This window comes from Carassius auratus, unplaced genomic scaffold (genome assembly GCF_003368295.1).
Source record: "Carassius auratus strain Wakin unplaced genomic scaffold, ASM336829v1 scaf_tig00008554, whole genome shotgun sequence".
Classification (NCBI taxonomy): domain Eukaryota; kingdom Metazoa; phylum Chordata; class Actinopteri; order Cypriniformes; family Cyprinidae; genus Carassius; species Carassius auratus.
This window is the reverse complement of record NW_020523956.1, coordinates 3,687-22,068: the sequence shown is the minus strand read 5'-3', so window position 1 is coordinate 22,068 and position 18,382 is coordinate 3,687.

The following is an 18,382-nucleotide window of genomic DNA, read 5'->3' as shown; positions in this document are numbered from 1 at the left end:
GTCAGATGAAGTTTAAAATAAGAAATAGTCACACTGAAGATAAAACGTCACACTGAAATATATAGTCACGATTTTATCTTTTCATTTTTTTGAAATTTTAAAATATTACATTAATATAATAAAATACAATATTTAAGTATATTTATGTTTTTTAAAAAAAACGTATTGTTGCACATATAAATCAAAATATGTCAATATTTTTTCCAATAGATGGAAACGCACCAAATGGTATTGTAAAATTAAAGATAAGTTTCTCTGTATAATGTAGGTTTGAGGTTTTCATCTTTGCATAATATATCCATTACTATGCACCAGAGGGCTCTTCAGCACCCGTCTGCTTTCAGTGCACATGCTGATATTGTTCAATTTGTGATGGAGTAATGAGATCATGACCTGCTTCTGTTAGTGTTCTGCATGAATCTGATTTTTTTCAACATTACAGTCTCACTCCCAAACATTGTTTGTTGCAAAATTGTGAAAATGCTCAAATTTGACCATCATTTTCTCTTTTCCATGTGCAGGAACAATAGGATTAATCTGTCCCCTCTGCACTTGAGTGCTTGGACCATGTGACAGCAGTCCCAAGTGAATTCCCTCTTTCATATCCATTGACTTCTTATCTTCCATATGGCTTTCCCCTCCTCTGTGTGCTCACACTAATCAGGGATCGGTTTGATTGAAGGGGGTGGTCGTTCTGTTTTTGACACAATGACAACAGTCTAAACACATCATTGTGTCTAAACAGAGGAAAGATTTCTTTCAAGAGAAGATACTGATGTCAAAAACTGTCACTTCAGTAAAGGGTGGTAAGTAACAAATATGATTATTATCATAGAGCAAAGTGATAATGGATTGAGGAAGGCAGTGTTGATGTTTAAACAGCTGTGTAATTTGGCACAGTAGGTTTTTCTTTGTTTGACTGGAGAAAGTAATACTGAACAAATGTTGTAGGTGGTGGCAAATCTGAGTATGGTGAGTGTTTTATTTGGAATGTATCACTTTCTCTGGTTAACTCATGTCAAAGTCAAGTTCAGTGTCTCAGTGACTATTTGTGTTCCTTTGTGTTAAAGCCAGTCAATTTTGCTTTATGCTTTTGTGTCCATCTTTTATGTAGTTTTTGTAACACTATAAGGTTCTTTATAATAGTTAACACATCGTCACACGATTTTACTCCATAAATCTAATATCACGTATATTTATGTTAGGGCTGAGAAGCAATTAAAAAACACACTGAATGGATCACTTGATTTTTGTAAAGGGTCATATGACATTGCTAAAAAGAACTAATTTTGTGTATTTGGTTTAATGTGTTTACACCGTTTAAGGTTAAAAAAAAAACACATTTTCGATTTACCGTAGATTATTGTTGCCCCGGTCCTGCCCTGTCTTTCTTAAGCAAATTTTTCTGAAGCTCATGTTTCTGAAAAATAAATAAATAAAATAAAATAAAATTGAGGTGTGCTCTGATTGGACAGCTATCAGTTTGTTGTGATTGGCCGTATACTTCAAGCATTTCACAGAAATATTACACCCCTTACCATATTTGGAATATCAGCTTTCCATGGTGCAGACAGCAACAATACTACAGCGAGAATAAAAGTTACAGCTTCTTTCTTTGCTTACACATTTGGGCAGTGTTATGCAAATCTCCAACACAATGGCATAGATTTGTTGGGGCGTTTTTGAAGGAAGAGTTTTAGGAAGGTGTGGACGAGTCTTATCTTTTAGAAAGAATATCTCTTTGGCTTTGAGACTTTAATCTTTGAGACTTTATGGATCTTATATATGCACAAACAGCTTGTAACACTCCAAAAACAAAGGAAACATGAAATCGTGTCATATGACCTTGTTAAAAAACACAATTTTATTCAATAAATCGTACCTTTTTGATATTGCTAAGCTATATAATATGATTTAAATATTAGACAAAAACCAAATCAAATTTTAGGGGCATAAAATGGTATTTTAATAGACCAAAAAAATGTCTTTCAGGGGGTGTTTACACAACACAGTTTTCAAACTAAAAACTGAAAACTGCGTTTTTGCCGTTCATTTACACGACAATGGCATTTTGGTGACCTGAAAATACAACATTTTAAAAATGGGTTTTAAAGGGCAGGTTTTTGAAAAAAAGTAACATTATTGTTTCCATGTAAACTGCAAAAATTCAGTATTGTGAAAATGCTGACGTTATGCAAATACATAATATGTGCGCAGACGTGGTGTTTCTTTACGAAGTGACATCGCCAACTACTGGTCAGCAGAGTTTTTAGCCATTCCCGTGGATCCGTGTGAACAGGGAACGTTTCAGCATTGTCCTCTGTACTGTACTGTATTTTAAAAGTGCAAAAGGAAAAACCTGTCCGTTTTTTGTACAATTGTCAATTTTTATTTTATTTATTTTTTTGCTGTTGTTGAAACGTTCCCTCAGAGAAGCCAGGCTGTCTGATAATAAGTGCGAAAGGAAGTGCTAAAAATGTATCCTTCCTGCACGTACAGTTTGTGAGCTCTACAAGATAAAAACTGTTTGTACTGTAAGTGAACCCTCTGAAGCGTGAATCACACTGAGATGTGCTCTCATTTGTAGTTGCTCCTCTCATTAAGACACAGCAAATGAAACTGCAAATTCAATGACCATGTTCACCTTCCCGTGCTCCACTTATTTAATCGCAAAGAACTAGCCTCATAATGAAACTCTGCATGATGCAATTTTGCTACCTTATTGCACATCACATCAACAAGAGTCCTTTTTATTTCTTTTTATTCTCAGCTAGCTTGTTTTATGTGTGTTCAGTTTCAAACGGTTCGCTCATTAGGAGTGGTGAGTCACACCGTTGCTTTGATACACATGAGAGAGAGGCAGCTGTCTTGTTCAGTTGGTGCGGATGAGTGTGGCTGGTTTGGTGGATGGAACAATAGAACAGACAGGTGCTGGTACAACTGCGCTCCTGGCACTCATTGCCTGGCAGATTCGCCTCGGTCTCACACACACTGCATCTCAATACCTCCCCCACCAGGCCTTTCTATGGCCCCTCAGACAGTCAGGCAGAACCAATAAATCTGGCTGAACGTTCATGCACCGCTGTTTTGCTGGCCTGGATTTTTTAAAATAAGATGTTTCTATTTGGAAACACTCACAGTGACATGATAAAGGAAGTGGGACAAGATGTGCATTAAAGGAAGAGTTTACCCAAAAATAAAAGTCCAAAATAAAATTAATTACTCAACCTCATTTTTATTTTTTTATTTTTTTTCAAGAATGAACATGCTCTTCTCTGTAGAATTTCTCCTTAAAATTATTTTTGTCATCAAGGCTGCACATATTGGATTAGATCAGTAATATTGTGAGATACTATTAAAAATATATTTTAAAATAATACTTTAAAATATAATTTATTTATTTGATGTGAAACTGAATTTTCATCAGCCATTACCCCAGTCCTCAATGTCTCATGATCCTTCAGAAACCAATCTAAGATGGTGATTTATTATCAATGTTGGAAACTATTGTGCTGCTTAATATTTTTGGAACCTGTAAATACTTTTTTTTTCATGATTCTTTTATATACTTTTTCATTTTTTATACATAAAGAATCAAATAAAATAGTATCCAAGGTTCCAAAAAAATATTAAGCAGCACAACAGTAATAATAAATTAGCATATTATCAACACAACCAAAAAATTATTCGATCATCTTTGAACAATTAATTGACTTTTTGTGAATCTTTTTGACTTTATTCAAAAGAACTGATTCATAACAGTCATTTGTTCATGAAACAGATATCGTGGCCAAAAATACATTCAAAATGTTTCCTTTTGTGCCCTGCAGAGGAAAGAAAATCATACAGATTTGAAACAACATAAGACTTTAGAGCATGACAAACTAGATGTAATTTGGTGCTCTCTTGAATAATGTTTGAATGATTTAATAGATTGTGGATACCTTTACTTAAATGCCATCTTTTTCAAAACAGGAAATTAACATCAGCAGTGTTTAACCCACAAAGCCTCAAAAGTCACCTTGTGCTATTTTAAGCGGTGACAGAAAACATTACTTATCTCAATGTCTACATGAGGTGGAAACAGTGACCTTTGGTTTGATGTTTATATGCCTTTACCCTTATCAGGGTTTTTATCTGCATTAAACACAACAGAGTGCTACTTGCTTGTGTTTTCTAAAATTGTCACACGCACTGAAGCATGGCACAGAAACAGATGAATTTGTAAATAATTAGCCTTGGACATGAAATCTACAGAGCAAATTCAATCGACTCATGCAGACTCTTGATTCATATGTCTTTACCTGGGCATCACTGGATACTTCAGTGTGACTTAGCTGATCAGCAGCCAACCACTTCATGCTTTAATGAAGATTCATTGTGGGCTGAAAACTTGTCTGTTACAAGTGTGCACAGCTGTGAGCTGCGTGTGCCTGGGTCCCTGTTGAAACAAGCTTGGCCTTTGTGAGCCCCGCAGAAGCTGAAGCTGAAGCTGAAGTTATCAGCTGCTTGTCTAATCAGACACCTCCTATGACCTCCGGCGCTACTGTTATTGAGTCATTAAGAAAGAGAGATCCGGTTCTAGATGTGCATGTGTTGCCAACATGACTCAGTGGCTAACATGATGAATGTCTTGAATTTCCTGTCCAGGCTGACATCTGTGTTTATAAGTACGGATGGAACGTATTGGTTCATTGCTGATATAAAAATAACTCTGTTTCCAGGCATTTCTGAAGTCAAATTTCAATTGAAACCAGTGAGGACTGTAATACCTAGATGAAGCTGTCTATTTATGTCAATGGCAGTTGCTTGGTTGAACAGAACATTTTGAGTCAAAATAGAGAAAAAGTCAATTTAAGGCTTTTCATAGCCTCCAAAAACAGGTATGTTTCACTCTCTGAAACAGAGTGAATCTGGAAAACATTATGCCGTTCTGTGTGAAATAAAGGGGCGAAACATATTTTACCTCTAATGCTGCCTTGTCAAAATCGGTGACCCCGCTATACATCTTTAGCTGTTAACATAAAACCAAAATGCTTTCTAGACTATGAAACGGAGGAGTTTAGACATCACCAGAGAAAATCTAGACATTAAGAGTGAGTGCTTGTGAATAACCCATTATAGTTAATGCTCCCTCTGTGTTCATTTAGCTTATGTTAGGGAAATGAAATTCACTGTTGGAGTTAGATTTATTATGATGACTTTTTAGAAAATTACCTGATGGTGTTGGCCATAGCAGCCCATGTTCCCCACATCTACAGTAGATATACTGCCTTTCTGTAGAAGGAATTTTCTCCTTGATTTTGCCCATTGACTGAGCATGTTAAGGCAGGTGAAGCTGGAGTGTGTTTGTAAGGTGAATTAATTTGCTCTTCATTCCACTGAATATTCCTGACGTGCTGGCTTTTTCGCTGACGAACACCTCAGAGGTCACATAAACACACGTAACCGCTCCGCATGCCATATCGAGCTGATAATCACAGGGAGACTCTGATTTACACTGCTGAAATAACAGGCTTCTGCCAGGTTTGTGTTGATAATCAGAGTCAGTACTTGAACGTCCATCATCACACTCAGTCATCCGCTCATAAAAGATGGCTGCTGTGTACAACAAACAAACATGTTGAAAGCAGAGTCGCGTGGTGGACGTGTTTGTTTGGGGTTTTTCAGTCCAGCGCAAATTCTTGATTAATTTGAGGTTACGTTGTTTCCCAATTAAAGGAGATACCATTTAACTTCGACAATGAACATGCAACCAACACTTTTTATTGCTATTACAATACAATACAATTATTAAGTATTTAAGTATTTTTTTCTTGATATTTATTAGTTGACAAATGTCAACAAGTTTATATTTTTTTTTATACATTTGTCAAAATAAGCAATTTTTCTTTATTCATTTATCTGTTTTTTTTATGTTATTTGTTCATCAATCTATCTGGCTTTGTCTTGTATTTGATCTTTGTCTATTTTATTAACAGTCACCTTGCTTTTTGGACCATTAATCAACAAATCCTTAAGATTGTAGATATAAAGGTCACAATGCTCACTATAAAAACACCTTGCTCACATATCAAGTAATTTCCAGTCTGAACTTAACTTTTCCATCCATTTCTGCAGAGCGTTTATGAACATGATAGATGAATGTTATTATGTTGGCAGGATAATCAGCCAATCAAAGCAATGTCAATGTCGAATTTACACAAAGCTTTAGGACTCTTTGAGAACAAAACAAGCTTGTGGAAAGCAAATTTCTGATAATGGTTGCAAATTTTGTCCATGGGACAAATTTTCATGATGCACTCTTAAAAATAAATGTATTGGCATTCATTGTTCTGTTAAATATCCTCTTACATCCATAGAATCGTTCCATTCTACAAAAGATTCTTTATAGTGAAAAAAAGATTCTTTAGTTTATCTAAACATTCTTTTACAAAATACAAAATATGGTTCTTTTAAGAAATGAAAATTTCTTTGGGGAACCAAAAATGGTTCTTCTAAGGCATCGCTACAAAATCACCCATTTGGAATTGTTATTTTTACTGATATTTTTATGCATCACTGTCTTTTTGACGACTCTTAGGTAATGTCGCCGACTCAAAGTCACAAAAGTGCTAGTGGTCTGATCTATTTCTGCAGCGTTTGCTCTTTTAGTCTTTTTGTTCTGAAGCATTTTCCTGCTGCTCCGTTTAGACCTGGGTGTTTTCAGCCGGTGTCAGAGGGGCGTCTAGAGGCCCCCGTGGTTCCCTGCTATTGGTTTTGCAATGAATCTGGAAATCTATAAACCCCAAAAGCACAAATGAGGGAAAATATCAACACTGAGGTTTCTTATAATCCCCTTGGGAAGTCACCGACCAATCATGCTGTCACGAAAATAGGAGCGAGTCCACCGCACAGCCGGAGCAAAGACACTCTGGTTATTCATAAATCTGTGGAATGTTGTCATCTATTGCCACATGGCCTAAAATATGGGCGAAAATTCTTAAAATATGGGACGCTGGAGATTTAATGGAATGTAAATGTAAACCCCAACCAGTATTTAAGACCTGAGATATTTCAAAAATGTTTCTGCATAAATGTGTCATGCAGAAATACTGCTAACAGGAAAATCTACTGATAGACACACAATGGGGCTTTGTAAGATCAGCAAACTGGTACGCTTACAGAACGCTTGTTAGCATTAGTGTCATTGCTAGCTTCTCGAAGTGAACTAATCTTTTGCAAGTCGGCAACAAATGCTTGTAATACTAATAATTCTCCAGCATTGCTCGTCAGGGAACACTTTGTGTCCGCTGAGCAGATGGACTCAAACTGAGAGATGCCAGTTAAATACATGAGGTTGATCAGTTAGCACAATTTCCATGGGACATCTGTGATGCCTTATGTATCAGATCTTCCTTCACTGATGTGCTTTCTTCAAAACTTGCTTCTCACAAATCTGGTTTCTTTTCTTTCATTTCCTCCACTATTTTCCCATCTTTTCTTTAGTTTAAAGGGTTAATTAATTTATCGTTGTTTTTAATAAAAGTTGGCTGTCTGTGCAGTAGAAATGTGATGTTTATTTATTTATTGATATCGTAGCTACATGACTAGAGATGTAGCTGAAAAAATGTAGAAAAGTTTATGTGTTTTACATAATCTGGTGAATATTTTCTGACAAATAAATAAATGGAAAAGGACAAAACAAGGAAAAGATAACCACTACTATATGATTTGCAAGTAGTGGTTCTTTAAAAAGGCCTGAAAAGGTGCAGTGATTCCTCTTGTTGCAATGTCTGGATCTTCTATGTCTTAAAATCCTTCCTGCGCACTCTTATGTATTCAACAGCGAATAGATGGCATCTCAGCACTTTTTCTGGTACCTAAGTCATGTATGAAAACCCTTAACCACATGATTAGAAGCAGCTGCTTAGAGAACAAAGTGAGAACTTTGATCCATTGCCCCTTCTTGAGTCTGACAACCTTAGCTAATGTGAAACCCAAGGACGATGAGTTAGTTGCCACCGAGGGCATTAAGTTAGATTTATAAGGATGGGTTGAGTGTTTTAGGGCACAGACAGAACTGGAGTGCGAGGTAAGGAGATAATGCAGAAAACCTGCCTAGGCTTTATGGAATGTCCGGAATCTGTTAGAGAATTGAAACGGAATGGGAATATTGAGTAAAAAAGATAAAGGCATTACTGGAATGTTTTAACAAGTTGCATTGCTGGGGTGTTTTTTATTCATTTCTTTGTGTTTTTTTTTTTTTTTTACTTTTTTATTTAGAGGCTGTTAAATGTTACATAAGTGTCTGGATTTCAAGGTTTAGTGTGGGATGAGGCTGGCTGGAAGCACTGGAGGTTAAATGCCATTTGAGCATGAAAATATTGCGCAAAACCTTCACTATTATTTTACAATCTGTTTTCTCTATGATTGATGTTGGAGTATTGTAAAAGCCCACTATTGGAGTATTGCCAGATTGTCCCTTTCTTCACCTATGACTTCATACCATAAATGCACCAACACTCCAGTGTTGCCCACTATATTCAGACATACCTGCCTCTGTCTCTCTGTTAACGCTGTTAGCTTCATAACCTTTGCTTAGAAAAGAGTAAATAATAACACAATAGCACCGTTTCCACATTAATCTGTGGAATGTTGCTTAGCAAATGCTTTGACTTTTTGAGTTAAAGTCTCCTGCTCTGGCTTGTTGTGATTGAACTTTATTGTTATTATTAGCACTTTGACATAAATTAGATTTTTTTTTTTTAATCAATGTAACTTTTTCATGGGCATTTGTGTTTCAAATGAACCCTTCTAACTTTTTTATACTCATGCATAGATATCACTATAACAAGACGGCTGAGATGTACTTTGCGAAAAGGAACAGGCCTGATCTGGGTATGTAAATATTTGTAGATTTAACAAGATGCATTCTGCTTGAGGTGTTGTCAAATTTTATGGCAGATTGTGGGGGTTGGTATATGGATCATGGTGAATTTGTCTATATGGCTGACAGCTTTAGATAAGACGGTAGGAATAATGCTCTTCTAGGGCTTCATTTAAAAAAAAAAATACTAGAACCAAATGTCTAGCATTCGATTCACTAAAGAAAACTAATATTAGTAAGATAACTAAGATTACCGTACTAAAATGATCCAATTCAGTAAATGTATTTACATATTAGTTTATGCACATCTCATCTTACTGAATTAAAAATGACTCTTCCTCAAGCATGAACATGTTTTTAATTAACATTTTGGAAATGTTAAATGCAGGTTGCATCAGGTAACACAGCTAATGCATTTTCTGACAGTAAATTATTCTTAAGAGCCAGTTCTTTATAAATAGTTCACCCAAAAATGTAATTATCTGAAAATGTACTCACCATGAGGCCATCCAAGATGAAAATGAGTTTGTTACTTCATCAAAGTATTACATCTCTTGCTCTTCAATGTATCCTCTGTAGTGAATAGGTGCTGTCCGAATAAAAGTCCAAACAGTTGATAAAAAACATTGCAGTAATCCACAAGTAATCCACACAATTTGTGAAGTAAAAAGCGGCATCTTCTTAAGAACAAATTCATCATTAGGGTGTTTTAAATTAAAATAATTTATTCTGAAAGAAATAATAGAGTGTTTATAAATCATAAAAATGCTTCATCCAGAGTAATAATCCATCCCCTGTGGTCCTCTCACATCAAAATCCACATATTTGTAAAACATTAATATTAATTAATAAAACATATTTATATAGAAATATTTTTGACTGATCTGTGCATATTTCTCTCCTGATTCAGATAAAGTGATGTGACATTCAGCCAAGTATGGTGACCCATACTCAGAATTTGTGCTCTGCATTTAACCCAACCGAAGTGCACACACAGTGAACACACACACACACACACACACACACACCCGGAGCAGTGGGCAGCCATTTATGCTGTGACACCCGGGGAGCTGTTGGGGGTTCAGTGCCTTGCTCAAGGGCACCTAAGTCGTGGTATTGAAGGTGGAGAGAGAACTGTACATGCACTCCCCTCACCTGCAATTCCTGCCGGCCCGAGACTCGAACTCACAACCTTTCGATTGCCAGTCTGACTCTCTAACCATTAGGCTTCTTTTTGTTGAGCAAGTGAAGTAGTACAAAATTTATGCAAATCTGTTCCGATGAAGAACTAACTCATCTACATCTTGCATGGCCCAAGGGTGAGCCAGTTTAAATTTTTAGTAAAATGTTCCTAAATAATTTACCAAAATGACTCAAATCCAAATTTATTTGGGTCATTTGGTTTTATGATTTGACAAATTCATTTTCGAAAGCATAAATATGGCATTATTTCTCAATATGGGCTCTCTGTCACACCACAAACTGTCTGTGTGTGTTCTCCTCCCCTATGTGCGCCATGTCCTGGTTTTCCCTCGTGTTCTTCTTTGCCCATATTTGGTTCTTTGGTTCTTCCTGTTCCTGTCTTATTAATGATCATTTACAGGTATTCCCTCATTAGTTTCCATGTGTATTTAAGCCCTGTATTTCCTGAATCCTGAATGCTATCTAAAACGTCCTTTGGTTCTTGCAGTATGCGTGTGTTAATAAATTCTGTTTCCTATATTCTCTGATGTCTGCTCGTTCCTTCGCTCCTCGTCTCTGACACGGTATTAGCAGCAGACTGTGACAGAAGACAGCACCATAAACAGTAAGCAGTGCCCTTACTGTCCGTTTTAGGAATCTCCCCTTTGTCGAGTTTGCCAGGCAGTATTGTGGGCCATTCTAAAGCCACGCCGGCTCCACCGTTCACCTCTAACTAGAGGGGGAGGATGAGGAGAAAAAGACTTCTCATCCTAGCACCAGAGCTGGCTCCAATGTGGGTTCCAGGCCAAGAGCTCGCTCCAGTGTTGGCTCCAGGCCCAGAACTCGCTCCAGTGTTGGCTCCAGCCCCAGAGCTCGCTCCAGTGTGGGCTCCAGCCCCCAAATCCAGCCCAGAGATGGCTCCTGTTCCTGAGTTTAGCCCACGGAAGGCCCTTTTCCTGAGTTTAGCCCACGGAGGGTCCCTGTTCCTGAATTTAGACCAGAGAGAGCTCCAGTCCTCGACTTTAGCCCTGAGAGGGTTCCAGTCCCCGAGTTTAGACAGTTTAGAGTTCCATCCGTGGAGACCGAGTCGAGTACTGAGGCCTAGTCTCCCTGAGCTCCCTGTTCTGCCATGGCCTCCTAAACTGTCTGCTCCACCATGGCCTCCTGAGCTCCCTTTTCCTCCATGACTCCCCAAGCTCTCTGCTCTGCCATGGCTTCCTAGTCTGCCTGTTCCGCCATGGCTCCCCACCATGGGTCCCAGAACGGGTACCGCCCTGGAGGCCGTCCATCCTTGTAATTCTGTCCTGATGGGTCTCCAGAGTGACCACCCAGGGGGAGTTATGTCACACCCCTCAGACTGTCTATGTGTGTACTCCTCCCACACGTGCTCCAAGTCCTGGTTTTCCCCCATCTTCCTCTTTGCCCATATTTGGTCCTTCCCCTTCCTGTCCTATTTATGATCATTATTTTCAGGTCTTCACTCATTAGTTTCGATGTGAATTTAAGCCCTGTGTTTCGCATACTGTGTTAAATGTCCTTTGGTTCCTGTACTACGTGTGTGTTGATAAATCCTGTATGTTCTCCGATGTCTCCTCGCTCCTTCGCTCCTTGTCTCCGACATTGTAGTAGCAGCAGATCGTGACACTCTCTGATCTGATTTAAAATCTGTGTCAGAAATAAGTGACATAACTAGACATGGGCATTCAGAATGCTGAACATTTGATAATTGATCTTCTCAGTGAAAGGAGCACTACATTCAGTGGATATTAGTTATAGCAATTCTACAGAGAGAGAGAGCTCCTTGTCTTCTCAGCCACAAGTCTTTTCAGAGCTGGAGGAAACAGATCAGAAGAGAGCCTCTTTGGCTGAGCTACATGAAGATCCAGCTGTGTTTAAGTCGGACCCCCACAGCACAAAGACGGGTCACCTCACCTCCAGGGCTCCACCGCTGCAAATAAAGACATCCATTCACATAGTCCTGCCAATCGCTCAGCCTGCTGCTGCTTTTCATCTGCTGCCCTTGTGATGATCCCCATGTAGTACAGACTGGTGGTGACATAAGCCCTCTCTTTTTGAGAGGTCTTGCTTTTTTTCTTGCTCGAGCGCCTTTGAAGATTATGGTGTCTCAGAGTAAATTTTGGCAGCACCCATGGCAATGCTGAGCCGTCTTTGGCCGCTGTTCAGCGTTTCTTTATTTCATTTATTTAGTAGGTAATGAATTATGAGGGTTATAACCATGCCTAATAATACCAAATGGGGATTTTAAAAAGAAAACACTTCCATTTGTTGGGAATATGCAGTAAAATAGTGGACACTTTGCTTTTAGAATCAAATTATGCTTTGACTAAAGAGTGATATTGTAGATTCTTTCTGCTTTTAGCTCAGTGTTTTTCAAGTCCGTGGTTTTCCTGCATTGGTTGTTGGAGTGTCTTTACAAGAAAATCCTTTCAGTTTTTGTGCTTCAAAATTCCATGTTTAATTTCATGTGTAATATGCCATATTTGTGTAACTTATTACAATGCAATTTCTGCATAAAAGGTTTTTCTACATAAACTTTATTTACGGAGTACGAACATGTATGCTATGTTGAATTGTGCCGTTTCTATCCATATCTAAAACCATATCAGAATAGCATAAAAAGTTTCTCTTTTTACTTGTAGGGCTGGGATGCAACCACCTTATACCTTATTATCTGTAAAGCATGGTAGTGTGGTCTATGAAAACACACAAAAACATTAAACTGCTAATGAGGCTTTTATTTATGGACCAGTGTAAAATAAGTACCTTCTTTGAGTATTGTAAAAGCATTGTTGATAGTGGCTGCAGGCAGAAAGGAAGAGTGTTTTGTGAATGAAGGGGATCCTTCTCTTTCTCCCTACTCTTTCCTCTCTCTATCTCTAGATGGGGTCAGCAGGAGTCTGTGTTGATTTGTGACTGGTGCTTCCTTTAGGGTGAGCGAGGACAGTGGTGAACAAACAAGCTGAGTGATGTTTCTCAACCACAGAAGGAAATACACAGATAATTTAGGACAAGAGAACATCAGCATTGGAGTTTTTTAAACGAGGTACCTTATCAGATAAATGTAAACATCAGGAGAAAGGTGCGTCACCTGGATAATGCGGTCTATGGAGAATGTCTGAGTTTTATACGTAATCTTTTTGCTTGTTTGTTTTTTCATAAATAATTTTGCTTAAGTTTGTATATATATATTTTAAAAATTAAATTTTATAAGATTTTTTTAATGAACCTAAGTTTTATAGTTTAAAAAAACTAATATATTAAATATATTAAAATATATATTTAAATCAGTTGATCTGTTTTTAAACTTAAATGTTTAATTATATCTATCTATATATCCATATTACAGTATTTAAATACTGTATATGTACATTTTAGAAGGTTTTTCACCCCCTCCCATTGTAGGATTCCATTTTTATCAAGAAATAAGCATTGAAGCCATTCACTATTTGCTTGGCTATCTCAAAGTGCTTTTTTCCAGATCATTAGGTGTGATGCTGTGGTTACCTGGAAACCAATCTTAAGTACCTTCATATAAAAACACTGTCTGATAAGTCATTGACTTATGCCCTAGGATTTGGACACAACCACAGAACTTCCTGGGATAGCTCCTCCAAAGGAAAAAAACATGGTAAAGTAAAACATCTTTCCTGTTCATCCCTTTTGTTTTGAAATTATCCGTATGGCTTTCTATGGATTTAATGATGGCGTAACCTGGGATCCATCCAGCCCGTTGAACTGGGGGTCAGAGCCATTCAATAAGACATGGATCTGTTCTCCTTCACAATTAAAGCCAGTCCAGGCCATTTACATCCAAATATGCTGTATTTAGGCCTTGTTTACACAACAGTATCTCTCTCTCACTTCCTCTCTCTCTCTCTTACCCTTTCCCCTTAGCTGTAACTCCTCCTTCCAAACCATCATTCTAACAGCTATACATTCTTCCTCCCCTTCCACTCTTACTCTGAATGAGTTAGTCACTGCATGCTGAGGCTTCCCGTTGCCTGTGGGGATTTTGGGGAATTTGTGATGACAGCACCTCTCCCTCTGCGGAGGAGTTGCCTTGAATTTCCAAGGAGAAGAGGCAAAGGAGACACTTGTGAAGGCTGAGCGTGTCCACACGAATGTTTCTTGTTTTTAATGGGACCTTAGACACTTTGCACTCTCCTCATCATGACCGTGACAGCCGTTGGACTTCCTGGAATGTTCTGAACTTCTCTAAGGTGAGATGGCCTTCACTGTTTTAATATGCAGAAGTCTGTCTGTGGGGCAGAGACTTCAGCTTCGATGCAGGCCTGCTGGAGACTCTTCAGTGCAGGTGGATGATGGATAAAGTTCATGACAGAGAATCCTGATAGCTTGAAGTCACTTTTGATGAAAGTGTCTGCCAAATGAATACATTTAAAGTTTAATGTGCTTCTAAATGTGAAAGGGAAATGTCAGGACTCGCTGGAAAATGTTACAGTACATCTGCTTGAAACATCTTTACGTGGATAGTTCATATGTTCTGTGGTGTGACATTCTGCATTTACTGCATCTAAAACTATTTTAAATAGCATTTTGTTAGTTGTTTAATAATTATTTATGCATGAAGCTTCACTTTTTTAATGATGAGACTACATAACAGAAGCCTGTTAATAAAACAAGTAATTGCTTCTTAGCTTCCAAAATTGCCATTTTAGATCTTCCAGTGTGAATTTATATCTTGCCACTTGACAGTTATATTTTACATTTGTGACTGCTTCTTTTAATTGCATCCTTATTTCTCATAATTGCCACTTTATATCTTTTTGTATAGATGTATATATTGTAATTTAATGCCAAAAATTTCACAACTTTCTTTATATTGCATCCTTTTTTCTCATAAGTGCCACTTTAGCACCCCCTCCCACCCCCGTGTGAATTTATAAAATAAATCTTTCAACTGCATCTTTATTTGTAATAACTAAACCTTTATTTCTTTTAATTGCATTGTTATAGTTTTGATTTTGACGCATTTGGTGTATTGCTGGGCCATTTGAAATAAACCAGTGAAGGTGAAAAAGTGAATAAAAATACTAAAAGAGAAATGGTGACCAGGACCTAATATACAATATACATTTTCCTTATGCAACCCTGAACATTTCTAACAATTAAATGAATAAATAATGCACACTTTTGATGTGCATTAAAAAAAGCTCAGAAATTTGATGCATATCAAACATCAGGAACATATGCCAGGAGTCATAGGACTATTTCAACTTTACACATGTCAGTAATGTTTTTTTTTTTTTTTTACGTTTAACGTGTACGTTTTTACAGGACCATTACAGTTGCGGTGAAACGTACACTGTGTAATGACTTAATAACGATCTCTGTAAAATGAATGGGAATGGCAGCGTTAACAGTCACTAACAGTGTGTAAAGTGAAAAGAAAACACTGCTTGCCCCTTTTCATGTATTGCAACACTTTGCGCTCAACGAGAAACTTGTAGAACGCTTGAGTGACATTCACAGCGCAGAATCCTCTTTGGCTGTTTGGATCAAGTCTTTTATACAGCTGGGAATGAGGAGGCCTCCTTTTACTGTGGCTTTAGAGAAAAACAGGCTAAAGGAAAGGAGGTGAGAGGACTAGATCTAATCAGAGTTACACTTGCAACACTGTTTCTCATGAGAGACAAAATTTTTTGGGCAAATTACAAAAGAAAAATGTTTTAACTTCCAATTATGCAACCTCTTAATATTAATCTTGTCATGGTGAGTGACAGATTATGCTATTTTAAAGTATACTAAAGATAGTTTACACTGTAAAATTAGTTAATGATCACCAGAATTGCCACCATTTTAATCACTTTTTACTTTTGTCTTCTTATTAGATAATTTTAAATGGTCTCATGATTTGACAAATTTATTTTTACTTTTTACTTTAACTTTAAGTATTGCATGTAATCTTTCTGTGTGAGTTCCATTTAAAAATGCATTATGGATAATAATAAAATAATCAGCCAAATTCTATTTAAAGTAATTTTAAGTGAAAAACTGCATGTCCAAATTATTACATTATACAGTTTTTTTGTGCATTGTAATATATGACATACAGATATAGTGTCATATATTGCATAACCTGTGTACTGCACTGTTTGTGGTTTTCATATGAGCGTGTTTGCGTTGCAGGCACATTGGAAGTCAAGAGCTGTAGGTGGCTGTGAGTCACTGACCTTGTGTGGTGTTTGGTCACTGTTCTTATCAGTTTTTAAAGGTTAAAGCCCTGAGGTTTTGTTAAGGGCAGGTGCATGTTTTCCTTTCTCTTGCTGAAATTTGACCATGTTTTTTGAGTATGTGTGTGTGAGAGAGATAGAATGAGAGCGAAGCACAAGGCAAAGTGTTAAATGAGTGAAGGCCACAGTCAGGGCTGCCAGCTGGCCCCCTTCTCACATTTAACACCACAGATACAGCTCTGATTTTCTATGCATGCTTGGGAGTGCACAGGAATATTCAGTATTTCCATCTGTTGATGACCACTGGCAAAAGTTCCATACTGGATGGTGCATGAAAAAACTCTTTGTGAAGATAAGCATATTAGTCAGTGAAATGAGTTCTGAATTGACCACTGGAAAATCAATATTGATATTTCTGTGACTAATAGTGCTAAATATGTAATATTTATATAAAATGCATCATTTATTTTTATATTAAATATAATACATAATAGGTATTATGACTCGAAACAACATTCAGAATAGCATAAAAACATTTATTTTGTAGTAATCATAGTAATCATTATTTAAAAAGAAAAAAATATTGCAATATAGTTATTTATATAAGACAGTACATGTTATTTATAGGTTTTATAGGTTATAGATTTATAGATTTATAGGTTATTTATAGGTTTGGGAATCGAAATATTCCGGTTCCGGTTCCGCCTAACAGTTCCTATTCCGATACCGGTTTCATTAAACTCGTTAAACAACTATTTAAAAAATAGTGGTAAGGAAAAATTCACAATAGTAAGCCTAAAGTGTGTTCTAATGTCACTATCATTGAGGATTTTAATAGTATCTGTGTTTAAATGCAAGATATTTTAAGTCTACCTGAAGTATACTTCTAATAGTTCCAGTTTAGCACAATAAAATACTTCAGTATTTCTTTAGTTGGACTTCAGCACTACTTACACATTTAAAGTGCACTAAGCACAACATTTGATGTTTCAATCCAAGTACAGTATACCAGTTTAGTTTACTAAAAGTACAATTGCAGGGTATTTTTATGAAGTACATAAATGTATTGTTCGTAGACTTTACCCATTTCTTTTCACAGCCTAGCATTCACTTCTGGAATGATTTGGCCTGTCAGATGCAATTTGCATGCTAAACTAATAAATCTTACAGAACCCCAACCAATCACATCTCAGTATAGCACGATTTCACGCTATCAGCCCTTTGATTGAAACATCCTGCCAGGAATAATCTTTGTCTTTCACAGTTCATCTTTCTAGATGATGTTCTTCAGCTACAGTATAAGGTGTCAGAAAAGAATGTTCTTTCTTTCTCCACCAATCAGACTCTTCCTGTGGTTTAATGTGTGTTTTTGTGGCGCGTGGTTGGGGGTTAATAAGGGGTTTAGCAGGGTTGCTAACCACAGCCTGGTCTGGGACATTTAGGTCGTCTGATGAATGGCCGGTGCATTGTAAATCAGCCACTGGAGAGCGAAGAGCTGGATTCCTCAAAGCACTGATGTCACCACCGTCGTGCCTTCAACAAATCCAGACTTGAATGCTCTCAGCGCGAGCCAGATGTTCAACCCCTCAGATCCCCTGTTATTCCCTCCTCTACTTGTGCAAGATTCCTTGTAATTCCCTCTTTGCTTCTCTGGGATTCCGTTATCCCTTCTCCGTCTCTCTGAGACTCTTTACTCTTCCCGGAGTGTCTCTTTGGGATTCAGTCTTTCTCCGTCTGTGAGATTCTTTGTTTTTTTTTTCAGACTCTTCCTTTGTGGGCTTCCTATTACTCTCTCATTTTACTCATGTTTCCAGCTCCTTGTGAATATATGTGTGCTTTTCCATAAAATCCCATTTCACGTGTACGCAACAATGTTTTCAAAATGATTTGCGTTTACACATATCTGCAAAAACCACCAAAAACACTGTATTGCGTATGCCAGGCCAGTAGTTGGCACTGTCACCTAGTTAGTTAACAGTACCTGTAGGGAAGTGTTTGATTATGTTATGTTATGATGTTGTATATGATGCGACTCCACTGTTGGTTGTAATATTGGTGAAGTAAATCCACACTTTGCTGAAGAAGTGTTAGCAAACTCTTGAGCAGCAACAATAGT